The sequence below is a fragment of the Rhinopithecus roxellana genome, chromosome 1, assembly GCF_007565055.1.
Source record: "Rhinopithecus roxellana isolate Shanxi Qingling chromosome 1, ASM756505v1, whole genome shotgun sequence".
Classification (NCBI taxonomy): Eukaryota; Metazoa; Chordata; class Mammalia; order Primates; family Cercopithecidae; genus Rhinopithecus; species Rhinopithecus roxellana.
The window spans coordinates 132,173,891-132,187,137 of NC_044549.1; positions in this window are offsets into that span (position 1 = coordinate 132,173,891).

Sequence of the window (13,247 nt, forward strand, 5' to 3'; positions counted from 1 at the left end):
GCAGGCACCTGTGGTATCAGCTACTTGGGAAGTTGAAGTGGGAGGATTGGCTGAACTTAGGAGTTTGAGGCTACGGTGAGCCATGATTGCGCCACTGAGCGACAGAGCGAAACTCTGCAAAAAAAATAATAAGGCCGGGCGCGGTGGCTCAAGCCTGTAATCCCAGCACTTTGGGAGGCCGAGACGGGCGGATCACGAGGTCAGGAGATCGAGACCCTCCTGGCTAACACGGTGAAACCCCGTCTCTAATAAAAAATACAAAAAAAAAACTAGCCGGGCGAAGTGGTGGGCGCCTGTAGTCCCAGCTACTCGGGAGGCTGAGGCAGGAGAATGGCATAAACCCAGGAGGCAGAGCTTGCAGTGAGCTGAGATCCGGCCACTGCACTCCAGCCTGGGCGACAGAGCAAGACTCTGTCTCAAAAAAAAAAAAAAAAATAAAAAAAATAATAATAATAATAATAATAAAAACCTATTTAGAATGGGAGTTTATATTAAAACATTTCTCCAGACTCACTGATCCTCTGATTGCTTAACTTACAGAAGAAGACTAATCACCTGAAACCTTAATAGGAATAATATGTTTCAACATTGCTGAGGAATTTATTAACTTCCCAGATGAAAATTCTGGGATTAGGTGGTGAATAGAGGAACAGGCAGTGAGGGCCAACGTGCAGAGGTTTGCATTTCATGAAAGGGCTTTGGAAGTATCTGAAATTTGGAGAAATGTACTTAGGAGGTGGGGTCTGTGACAGTTTACGTCTTATATACAGAAGGACAAAATTTCACCCTCTTCCTAGAACATCAGGGAGATGGATTAATGAGAAAGATGTGACTCACCAAGGGCAATATTACATTTATAAACACTGAAAGAATATACCAGTTTAGAAACTTATCATCAACCCTGCTTTTTCAGATGTTTTTATTCTTGTATTTTTTGCACATTTTTATTATTTGCTAATGTAATTCTCCTTTCCAAAAAAAAAAAATCTGACTTGCTTAAGTGAATGTTTAAAGAAGTTAAAAACTGCACAGTGGAATCCACATTTAGGAAACTCCTTTATAAGCAGAAATATTTGTCTCTTCCTCAAACAGAAATTTCACGTTGCTGTTAAAACAAAGTGACTTGATTTCTTAGATACACTAATAAAACAAACAGTATAATGTATCAACACTTTAGTTATGATTTCTTCTTTTTTATATTTATCTTTTTTGGACAGGATCTTGCTCTGTCACCCAGGCTAGAGTGCAATGGTCATCATCACAGCTTACATCAGCCTCAGCCTCCTGGGCTCAAGTGGCCCTCCCACGTCAGCCCCACAAGTAGCTGAAACCACAGGCATGCACTACCATGCCCAGCTATTTTTTTTTTTTTTTTTTTTTTTTGTAGTCTCACTTTTTTGCCCAGGCTGGTCTTGAACTCTGGGTCTCAAGCGATCCTCCCACCTCGGACTCCCAAAGTGTTGAGATTACAGGCGTGAGCCATTGTGCCTGGCCTTTTTATGACTTCTTGATTCACAGCGAGACATGTACCTCTCACTCAAATCAGAATATTTATATTGATCTGATTTGTATGTTTCTCCTGAGTGAAAAGAGGATGGAAGCCAAGTTATAATGATGAGGTTCCTTGATGAGCAGGGACCTGAATAAAAGGAAGATGGCATATGGTTTTGTTCTGCAGAGGATATGACAATTTGATACATGTCTCTCCACAAAAGGAATGCATATGGGGGCTACAGGTTGAAGATACATGCTAGGAGTTCTCTCCCTGCAGAGTTCCCATTTTTCTCCTTCACTTGCTCATCTCCATTTTGTTGACATAGTCTTTCTTTAGATGTATTAATACCGTTAGCCTGTTTTCCCTAAAATTGTCTGATGACAGGAATCACCTGGAGTGCTTGCCAAAAATAGATTTCTGAATTAGAATCTCTAAGGGAAAGGCCTGGCATTCTGTATACTTAACAAATGCCCCAAGTTGTTCTGACCAGGAAGGTTTGGGAACAATGAGTTGCTCTAGCGCATCTCAAAATGTAACATTCCTACTAACCACCTGCAGCCACCAATTCCGCTGGTGTGGAGAAGGGCTGAGAGAGTCTCCATTTCTAACAAGCTGCCAGGCTTGCAGCCCGAGGACTGCGTTTATTTTATTTTGAGATGGAGTTTTGCTCTTGTTGCCCAGGTTGGAGGGCAATGGCATGATCTTGGCTCACTGCAACCTCCGCCTCCCAGGTTCAACTGATTCTCCTGCCTCAGCCCCCCGAGTAGCTGGGATTACAAGCATGTGCCACCATCCCCAGCTGATTTTGTATTTTTAGTAGAGACAGGGTTTCTCCATGTTGGTCAGTCTGACTCCAACTTCTCCATGTTGGTCACTCGAACTCCCGACCTCAGGTAATCCGCCCATCTCGGCCTCCCAAAATGCTAGGATTACAAGTATGAGCCACCACGCCCAGCCTGAGGACTGCATTTTGAGTGACATGCATCAGTGATTTTCAAAAGGTGATCCAGGGCCAGCAGCAGCAGCACTACCTGGGAAGTTATTAGAAATGCAAACTGTCAGCCCCACCCTACATCTCTGGCATCAGAATCTTGCGGGTGAGGCTCAGCAAGATGTCCAGAGAGATTTTTATACATATGAAAAATCAAGAACCACAGATCAGATCTGTAGTTAGTTAGGCTTAGCTGCTTCTTACTGCTTCTGGCTGGAAAGTTTTTTCACTGGAGATGAACCTTTGAATATTTCTAATCTTATTCGTTGTGTGTACATTTACATAGTTTAACTCCACTTGGGGAGGTGCCTTGCTAGCCCCTTTGTAAAGAGTTCAGGGAATATTGGCAAGAAAGTCATCTTGGGGTATTTTGGGGGAACCTGTTGCTTGTTAGCTTCAAATTTAATGTTTAAAGATCACTACGGAAACTGCATTAGGTTAGAACAGACTTTGCAAATGCAAATGGGAAAGGGACAAGCACACAGACAGCAGTGAGTGAGGCAGCATGGGGTAAAGAGGAGGAGAGGTTTGGTGAGCTTTGGACCTTGGAGAGCAGCTACTCCTCAGCCCCACCTAGCTAGTGGCAGGCTAGGCGGGAATGTGGGCTCAGGGCTGTCACAACTTCCAACTTTTTGCGTGAAATCTGATTTTGAAATTTTGGCCAACTCTTAGATTCATGGTAAATATTCCGTGTGCCTGACCAAGTTGGCCTTGGTCGGCAGCTCTGCCTTGGAGGAACTAGCTGGGAAGGTGATTCACCAGCCTTGCTGCCCCTCCGTGGGTCACCCTCACAAAGAAGCAAGCCAAGGCTACTCTGCCTATGGAGTAGTGGTTCTTTTGTTTCTTTACTTTCTTAATAAACTTGCTTTAACTTTATAGATTCGTCCTGAATTCTTTCTTGCACGAGATCCAAGAACCCTCTCTTGGGGACTGGATTGAGACCCCTTTCCCATAACACTATTACTTACTTCTGGGGTTTTCATAAGAATTAATTTACATATGAGAGTTCCCTTCTCTCCCTTGGACACTCTCCCCAGGAGTCCTTTGCTTTCTGTTTTTTGTTTGTTTTTGTTTTTTGAGACATAGTCTCACTCTGTCCCCCAGGCTGGCGTACAGTGGTGCGATCTCAGGTCACTGCAACCTCCGCCTCCCGGGTTCAAGTGATTCTCCTGCCTCAGCCTTCCGACTAGCTGGGACTACAGACATGCACCCCCATCCCTGGCTAATCTTCATATTTTTAGCAGAGACAGGGTTTCACAACATTGGCCAGGATGGTCTCAATCTCTTGACCTCATGATCCTTCCACCTTGGCCTCTCAAAGTGCTGGGATTTACAGGCGTGAGCCGCCACACCTGGCAGGTCCTTTGCTTTCAAAACACCATTGAGTATTTCATTGTTGTCAAATTAAATCCAGAGTAGTATCTGAGATTCCATGTCATCTAACATGCTGTGGAAACTACAGAGCCTCCAAACAGGTTTCTACAGAGACTACTACTCTTTGCCTTCCTCAATTAATTACACAGAAAGGATGGGAAAGGTGCACAGGGTGAAGGGGGAGATGAGGAAAATACAAACAAAGAAGCAAGGCAAGCTGAGGTATCACCCAGCTCCAGTGGTCCACTGCTGGGAAACCCAACCACCAATTACTTTCCAGGCCCCATGAAAGGTAAGTCAGCTCCTCGCTCCAAGTAGCAAACTGATCAGCCGAGGGTTAGTGCCCATGGAAATTGTTGGAACGCTTCATGTTGGAAAATGAAGTTTCAGATTGTGTAATCCCTCTAGAAACAAAGAATACTTAACAGGAAAGTAATTCCAGAGGCAGATCCAGGTTTTGCAGGTCCTGAAGCTTATACAATTTGGGGAGAACTTATTTAAGAAAAAGAGTGTGAAATGACATATACAAAAATAGTTTTGAAAGTACACGGCAGTCTTAGCCAAATGTGGTAGAATGTTTACTTTTGAAATTTTACAGCCGGGCGCGGTGGCTCAAGCCTGTAATCCCAGCACTTTGGGAGGCCGAGATGGGCGGATCACGAGGTCAGGAGATCTACACCATCCTGGCTAACACGGTGAAACCCCGTCTCTAATAAAAAATACAAAAAACTAGCCGGGCGAGGTGGCGGGCGGCCTGTAGTCCCAGCTACTCGGGAGGCTAAGACAGGAGAATGGCGGGAACCCGGGAGGCGGAGCTTGCAGTGAGCTGAGATCCGGCCACTGCACTCCAGCCTGGGCAACAGAGTAAGACTCTGTCTCAAAAAAAAAAAAAAAAAAAAAAAGAAAGAAATTTTACAAAAATCAAATGACTAGGGACTTGGAAGGAGCCCATACAAGCAGGGGTCCTGGAGGTTCCTAAGTATCCTGGAACATCAGCTTGTGTCCTGGTGACCACTGGAGGGCTGGGAGGGGTAGTGTCCAGAGTGAAAGTGTTGGTGCTCTGGGAAGCTGGTGATGTTCTGTGTCTTGACCTAGGTAGGAAGGTGACTACACAGTGGGTAATTTCACAACAATCTGTTAAGCTGCACACTTGGGTTTTTGCTTTTTTTTTTTTTTTTTTGAGATGGAGTTTCGCTCTTGTTGCCCAGGCTGGAGTGCAATGGCGCAATCTCAGCTCACTGTAACTTCCGCCTCCCAGGTTCAAGTGATTCTCCAATCTCAGCCTCCTGAGTAGCTGGGGTTACAGGCACCTGCCACTACGCCTGGCTGATTTTGGGTATTTTTAAAAGAGATGGGGTTTCACCATGTTGGCCAGGCTGTTCTTGAACTCCTGACCTCAGGTGGTCCACCTGACTTGGCCTCCCAAAGTGCTGGGATTACAGGCATGAGCCAAGGTCCCTGGCTAGTTTTTGCACTTTTATGTATACTTGTTATATTTCATAATTTAAGAAATCATTTGGCCCTTTTCTAAGTTAGGGAAAATACTCATTGGATGAAGTAGGTCTTCAATAAATACTTGTTGAATTTAATGAACGAATGATTTTCAAATATATTCAGAAAATATATAGTAAAGGCCTAAATGTGTAAGGACATGTTATTAAATATTTTATAGTGGCTGGGTGTGGCGGCTCACACCTGTAATCCCAGCACTTTGGGAAGCTGAGGAAAGTAGATCACCTGAGGTCAGGAGTTTGAGACCAGCCTGGCCAACACGGTGAAACCCAATCTCACCAAAAATACAAAAATTAGCGTGGTGGTGTGCACCTGTAATCCCAGCTACTGGGGAGGCTGAGGCAGGAGAATCACTTGAAGCCAGGAGGTGGAGGTTGCAATGAGCTGAGATACCATTGCACTCCAGCCTGGGCAACAAGAGTGAAACTACATCTCAAAAAAAAAAAAAAAAGACTGGGTGCAGTGGCTCACACCATCCCAGCACTTTGGGAGGCCGAGGCGGACAGATCACGAGGTTAGGAGATCGAGACCATCCTGGCTAACACAGTGAAACCCCATCTCTACTAAAAAATACAAAAAATTAGCCGGGCGTGGTGGCGGGTGCCTGTAATCCCAGCTACTCGGGATGCTGAGGCAGGAGAATGGTGTGAACCCAGGAGGTGGAGCTTGCAGTGAGCCGAGATCGCGCCACTGCACTCCAGCCTTGGCAACAGAGCGAGACTCTGTCTCAAAAAAAAAAAAAAAAAAGGTATAGTATTATTATAGTATAGTATATTATTTTAAGCAAAAAGAGAAGTAAGATTTAATGAGAGAAAATTATATTTTACTTCATTTTGCCTTTTCTTGGGGGGGACAGGGTCTCTGTCACCCAGGCTGGAGTGCAGTGGTGTGATCGTGGTTCACTGCAACCTCTGCCTCCTGGGGTTAGCAATCCTCCCAACTTAGCCTCCCTAGTAATTGTGACTATTACAGGTGCGCACCACCAAACCCAGCTATTTTTTGCATTTTTTGTGGAGATAGGGTTTTGCCTCATTGCCCAGGCTGGTCTCGAATGCCTGGGCTCAAGTGATCCACCCACCTTGGCCTCCCAAATTGCTGGGATTTCAGGAATGAGCCATTGTGCCTGGCCCTCTATTTTTTTTTTATCCTACAAACCCATATTTGTCCACTCTAATAAGGAACTAGGATTGGAGGAGAAATGGACAAGAGAAACAGGTAGAGGGAGGTACAACAGGGAACATCCATCATGTGTAGATATTTGAAGTTATTTATCTTGAGTTAATCCAAGGCAATTTTTTTTATTACAATTTATAAAATGCATCTTTCTCCTAAAAGAAATGTTCTCCTACTTTTCTTTGGTGATGATTGATATTGTGTCCAAAGTGACAGAGTACATCACTCTTTGGAAAATCAGTTTCTCAAGTAGTCAGAAATTAGGATAGCCACATGAGAGATTTTTAATAGCCAGAGCTTTCAGATTTGCAATTACCTAATTATACTACATGTGCCATTTTCATTCCTATTTAATTCAAGAAATTAAGGATCTATATTATCCTTGTTTTCAGTATCAAAATCTGAACAGGTAGTGTGATAATTTTTCCTAATTTGTGAATGTGTAGTTACGTAAAACCTTATTAAAGAGCTGTTTTATTATGCGTTTAATTAATTACCTTTGCTGTGAAGTCTGGGCATACATATGGGGGCAAAGCACTCAGAAGGAGGCATAAACAAAACAGTCCCACGGCTCAAGCAGTTGATAATTTACTAGGAAATCAGAAACATAAACCTGAATCAATTAACTTACTAAATAAAGTTTATGTTCTTAAAAAATGTATAAAACATCCAGGGAAATGTAAACACAAACTAGATATTTGAAGACATTCAGGAATTATTCTTTTTTTTTTTTTTTGAGTCTCTCTCTGTCTTGAGACTCCAGGTTCACGCCATTCTCCTGCCTCAGCCTCCCAAGTAGCTGGGACTGCAGGCGCCCGCCACCACGCCCGGCTAATTTTTTTTTTTTTTTTTTGAGACGGAGTCTTGCTCTGTCGCCCAGGCTGGAGTGCAGTGGCCGGATCTCAGCTCACTGCAAGCTCCGCCTCCCGGGTTTATGCCATTCTCCTGCCTCAGCCTCCCGAGTAGCTGGGACTACAGGCGCCCACCACCTCGTCCGGCTAGTTTTTTTGTATTTTTTAGTAAAGACGGGGTTTCACCGTGTTAGCCAGGATGGTGTAGATCTCCTGACCTCGTGATCCGCCCACCTGCGCCTCCCAAAGTGCTGGGATTACAGGCAAGAGCCACCACGCCCGACCTCAGGAATTATTCTTAATTTTGTAGGTGAGTTAACGATATTGTAAGTTCTCCCCCTAGAGCCACCTTCTTTTAGAAACATATCCTGAAATACTACAAATCAAATGTTATGATATCTGAGATTTGCATCAAAATTATGCAGATTGGGCGCAGTGACTCACACCTGTAATCCCAGCACTTTGGGAGGCTGGAGTGGGAGGATCACTTGAGTCCAGAAAGTTGAGGCAGTAGTGAGCTGTGATCAAGCCACTGCACTCTAGCCTGGGCAACAGAGCAAGACCCTGTCTCAAAAAAAAAAAAAAAAAAAATGCAGCTCATGGTGAATAAATGAGGTATAGATGAGATGAGGCTGGCCTTGAGTTGATAATTGTAGAAGACAGGTGATGGGTACATGGATAGGAAACCATTCAGTCTACTTTTGCATACGTTTATAAACTTTTAGCATAAAAATTATTACACCTTATTTAATCTTTCTTTCTTTGTGAAATGAAAACACTAAATATTACTGGAGCCTCAGTGATTCGCCATCACCATTTGAAGCTCTCTCAACTTTAAGATCCCAGCAAGCCTGCCTCTTGTTTCCTCCACTGCTTCTATACAGGTCTCAGTATCTGTCCTGTGGTTCTCAGAAGCATGTACCCTGGAGGGATATAATGACAATGGTGTGGTTAGTGAGAAACTGTGATGGCTTGACTCTTGCCTGAACCTTAAAATCTCCACTTATTTAGGAATAAAACAGAAATGGTTCATCTTATGAGTTTCCTCAGAGGCCAGTGAAATCCTGAATTCTCTTGGATGAGAGAAACCTACAAGGATGAACTAACTAAAAGATGTGTCAGTTCTTCTTGTCTCTGATCTTGGTGTCAAGGCTGTTCTGCAGAAGCTAGGGCCCTTTGTCAAAGAACTGAACACTTAAACCTGTCCTAAGAGTTGGAGAAGCTAAAGGAAGATTCAAGGGAAAGAAATTTCAGGCTTGGCTGCTGCTTCCCTTGTGCCCTTCAAATCTCCCAAGAATCTTCCTCAGGGCCCTTCCTAATGGGAAACATACAAGGAAAGGAATACAGGGAAATATAGTTGAGACGCATTCCAAGCCAGCACGAGTTGTGTCCAGACTATAAAGTTCCTGAAAATCAAGCTAAAGAGTTTGGTTGGGCCGGGCACAGTGGCTCATGCCTGTAATCCCACCTGGGAGGCCAAGGTGGGTGGATCACCTGAGGTCAGGAGTTCGAGACCAGCCTGACTAACATGGTGAAACACCGTCTCTACTAAAAATACAAAATTAGCTGGGCTTGGTGGTGCATGCCTGTAAACCCAGCTACTCGGAAGGCTGAGGCTGGAGAATCACTTGAACCTGGGAGGTGAAGGTTGCGGTGAGCCAAGATCATGCCGTTGCACTCCAACCTGGGCAACGAGCGAAACTCCGTCTCAAAAAAAAAAAAAAAAAAAAAAAAAGTTTGGTTGATATGGACAATGAGTGGCCACTGAAATCTTTTTTGAGCCATAAGCGACATGAGTGAGGCTGGGCATGGAGGCTCATGCCTGTAATCCCAGCACTCTGGGAGGCTGAGGTGAGGGGATTGCTTGAGCCCAGAAGTTCAAGACCCAGGAGTTCAAAACTAGCCTGGGCAACTTAGGGAGACACTACCTCTACAAAAAATTTAAAAATTAGCTGGGAGTAGGGGTGCGTTCCTGAAGTCCCAGCTACTTGGGAGGCTGAAGTGTGAGGATCACTTGAGCCTAAGAGTTTGAGGCTACAGTGAGCTGTTACTGTGCCACTGCACCGTGGCCTGAGTGACAAGATTGCAGTGGTGAATAGGACAGACTGGAGAGCCTGGTTCTGGTGCCCTGTATATATTTCAGGTGAGGGGTAGCTAGAAGATCTGGAAGGCTCATGTGGAAAAGGAAGAGGCAGAGCAATGACTAGAAATTTTGCTGCTGGGGGCTAGTATGCAAAGCTTGCTTTTGTGTGTTTGGGGGATAAGAGCAGATCTACACACAAAGTATTTCCTGCACTTGACATTGCCTTTGTCCCTCTATTTTTTAAGCCTGGAACATTTAAACTGGGTCAACATCCCAAGTTTGTGACCCTAAACAGGGTCCTGAAGGAGAGGATACCAATGGACGTTTGTCATGTTTTGTGACACTCAATAATAGCAATTGAAAACCCTTACTGTGAGGGAAAAACCTCCACTGGGTGGAGGAAAATACAAAAGCTGGGCTGAAGCAGGAGAAAGCTGGGAACCCTACACAAGGCTAAGCACACCTGGGCTCCTTCCTGGCCCCCAAGAGCTCCGGGGGAATGGGAGAGTTGAACTGGCAAGGAGCAATCCACTCTCACCATCGGCCTCTGGAATCCTGTCAGGAAGAGACCCCTGGACCACAACAAACACTCAATTTGGCAGGGAGAGCTGCTTAGGGAAGTGATAGGGGCAGCACATCAGCGGATGTGGAGTCCAGAAGATTTCATGTGGGAGCATCTGTAGCAGAGCACAGCCAGGGATGTCAATCCCCCTAGATTCAACTTGCTCCCATAAGAGACTTCTGCCCTAGGGGAACTGATGGACCTGAATTCTGCAGGGTGGTCTTGTCCATCAGACAGGGCCAGTTGGACCTGAGCACCCCTTGGTCTGCTGGCACTGTCTGACGGGCCCCAGCCTGGCTATGTCTGCTTGCAAGTCAGCTTCAGGTGCCCTGGGGTCCCACACCATAGCTTCTGCGCTGGTGGACTGTGTGTGACTGGTGGAGAGCTCCAGAGGGGTGGCCTCTACAGACACACACAAGCCCACACACTCCCTCCCCAAACTGCAGCTTCCCCAGGGTCCATAGCAGCTCCCCACATCACTTTGTTGGCACGCGTCTGCCTGGGCGGGTTTTGCGTTCCTTGACCTGCCAGTGTGGGAATGCAACTATCCCCATTCCCCCACTGATCACCATTGCAGATGGTCAGCATCTGCAATGTCCCTGTCAGCATCCCACCCTTCACTCTAGGTGACCACTCCTGTTTGTGGGGCACAGAGAAGGTACCCAGACCTGCACCTGCCAGCACTCTGCCCCCAAGCCAACACCACCTCCAGCACGATCACATGCAGAGTCACCAGCAGAGGACCCCTGCACATCCCCAGCTTTGTTGCCTCCACCACTGTGGTGAATACCTACAGGGAGGCAGACACCCTGCCACCTGCTAGCTCTTTGCCACAGCTGCCACTACCACTGCCACTGGCATGTGCAAATGAGGATGGATCTGCTGTCACTGCACTACTAAATGCTTTGGCTGACACCATCCATCAGAGTGTAGTGACCAGCAGTCCAGGAGCACCTCACTCCACCCCCTTACAGTGCAGTGGATTCCTAACCTTGAGGAGTCAGAGAACAAAGTCGGGGCCCAATACAAGTCCCCTAGAGTTAGAGCATACAGTCCAGGAGTTGAGGGCTGAGTGCTGGACCCCTAAAATCTTCCAGAAACAAAACCAGTCAGTGGAATCCACCTTATACCACAGTCAAATCCTCAGGGTCATCAAATAGGATAAAAGAAAAAAATATATACAAAGGTCAGCAACCTCAAAGATTGAATGAAGATGCGGCCACAAATATGAGAAAGAATTAGTGCAAGACAGCTCAGAAAGCCAGAGTACTTTCTTTCCTCCAAATGACTGCATCCCCTCTTCAGCAAGGGTTCTAAACAAGGCTGAGATGGCTGAAATGTCAGAAATAGAATTCAGAATATGGACAAGAATGAAGATCACTGAGCTGCAGGAATATGTTGAAACCCAATCCAAGAAAGCTAAAAATCATGATAAAACAATGCAGGAGTTGACAGAAAAAATAGCCAGTATAGAAAAGAAAATAGCCAATCCGATAGAACTGAAAAACATAATGCAAGAATTTCATAATGCAATCACAAGTATTAATAGCAGAATAGACCAAGCAGAGGAAAGAATCTCAGAGCTTGAAGACTGGCTTTCTGAAATAAGATAGTCAGACAAGAATAGAGAAAAAGGAATGAAAAGGAATGAACTAACCCTCATGTTTAGGTTTAGTTTACGTAATCTTATGTAAGATTATGTAAAAGAGACCAAATCTATGACTCATTGTTATCCCTGAAAGAGATGGGGAGAATAGAACCAGCTTGGAAAACATATTTCAAGATATCATTCATGAGAACTTCCCCAACCCAGCTAGAGAGGCCAACATTCAAATTTAGGAAATGCAGAAAACTCCGGTAAGATACTTCACAAGAAGTTCATCCTGGACACACATAATCATCAGATTCTCTGAGGCTGGAATGAAAGAAAAAATGTTAAAGGCAGGTAAAGAGAAAGGCCAGGTTACCTATAAGGGGAAGCCTATCAGATTAACAGCAGACCTCTCAGCAGAAACCTTATAAGCCAGAGGAGACTGGGGACCAATATTCAACATTCTTAAAGAAAAGAAATTCCAACCCAGAATTTCATATCTTGCCAAACTAAGCTTCATAAGCAAAGGAAAAATAAGATCCTTTTTGGACACCTTTTCAGACATGCAAATGCTGAGGGAATTTGTTACCACCAGACCTGCCTTACAAGAGCTCCTGTAGGAAGCACTGACTATGGAAAGGAAAGACCATTACCAGTCACTACAAAAACACACTGAAGTACATAGACCAGTGACACTATAAAGGAACCACATAAACAAGTCTGCGAAATAACCAGCTAACATCATGATAAGAGAATCAAATCCACACATATAGATATTAACCTTGAATGTAAATGGGCCAAATGTCCCAATTAAAAGGTGCAGCATGGCAAGCTGGATAAAGAATCAAGACTCATTGGCATGCTGTCTTCAAGAGACCCATCTCACATGTAATGACGTGCATAGGCTCAAAATAAAAGGATGCAGAAAACTCTACCAAGAAAATGGAAAACAGAAAAAAAGCAGGGGTTGCAATCCTAGTTTCAGACAAAACAGACTTTAAGCCAACAAAGATAAAAAAGACAAAGAAGGACATTACATGATGGTAAAAGGTTCAGTTCAACAAAGAGATCTAACTATCCTAAATATATAAGCAGCCAACACAGGAGCACCCAGATTCATAAAACAAGTACTTAGAGGTCTTCAAATGGCCTTAAACTTCCTCATAATAATAGTGGGAGACTTAAAACCTTGCTGACAATATTAGACAGATCACTGAGACAGAAAATTAACCAAGATATTTAGGATCTGAACTTGGCACTGGACCAAATGGAGTTGATAGACGTCTACAGAACTCTCCACCAAAACCAACTGAATATACATTCTTCTCATTGCCGCCACGTGGCACATACTCTAAAATCATCAAATAATCAGAAGTAAAACATTCCTCAGGAAATAAAAAAGAACTGACATCAAAATAACCAATTTCTCAGACCACGGTGCAATTGAATTATAAATCAAGGCTAAGAAATTCACTCAAAACCATGCAGTTCCATGGTATTTGAATAACCTGCTCCTGAATGACTTATGGGTAAAGAATGAAATCAAGGCAGAGATCAAGAAGTTCTTTGAAACTAATGAGAACAAAGATACAACATACCAGAATCTCTGAGACAC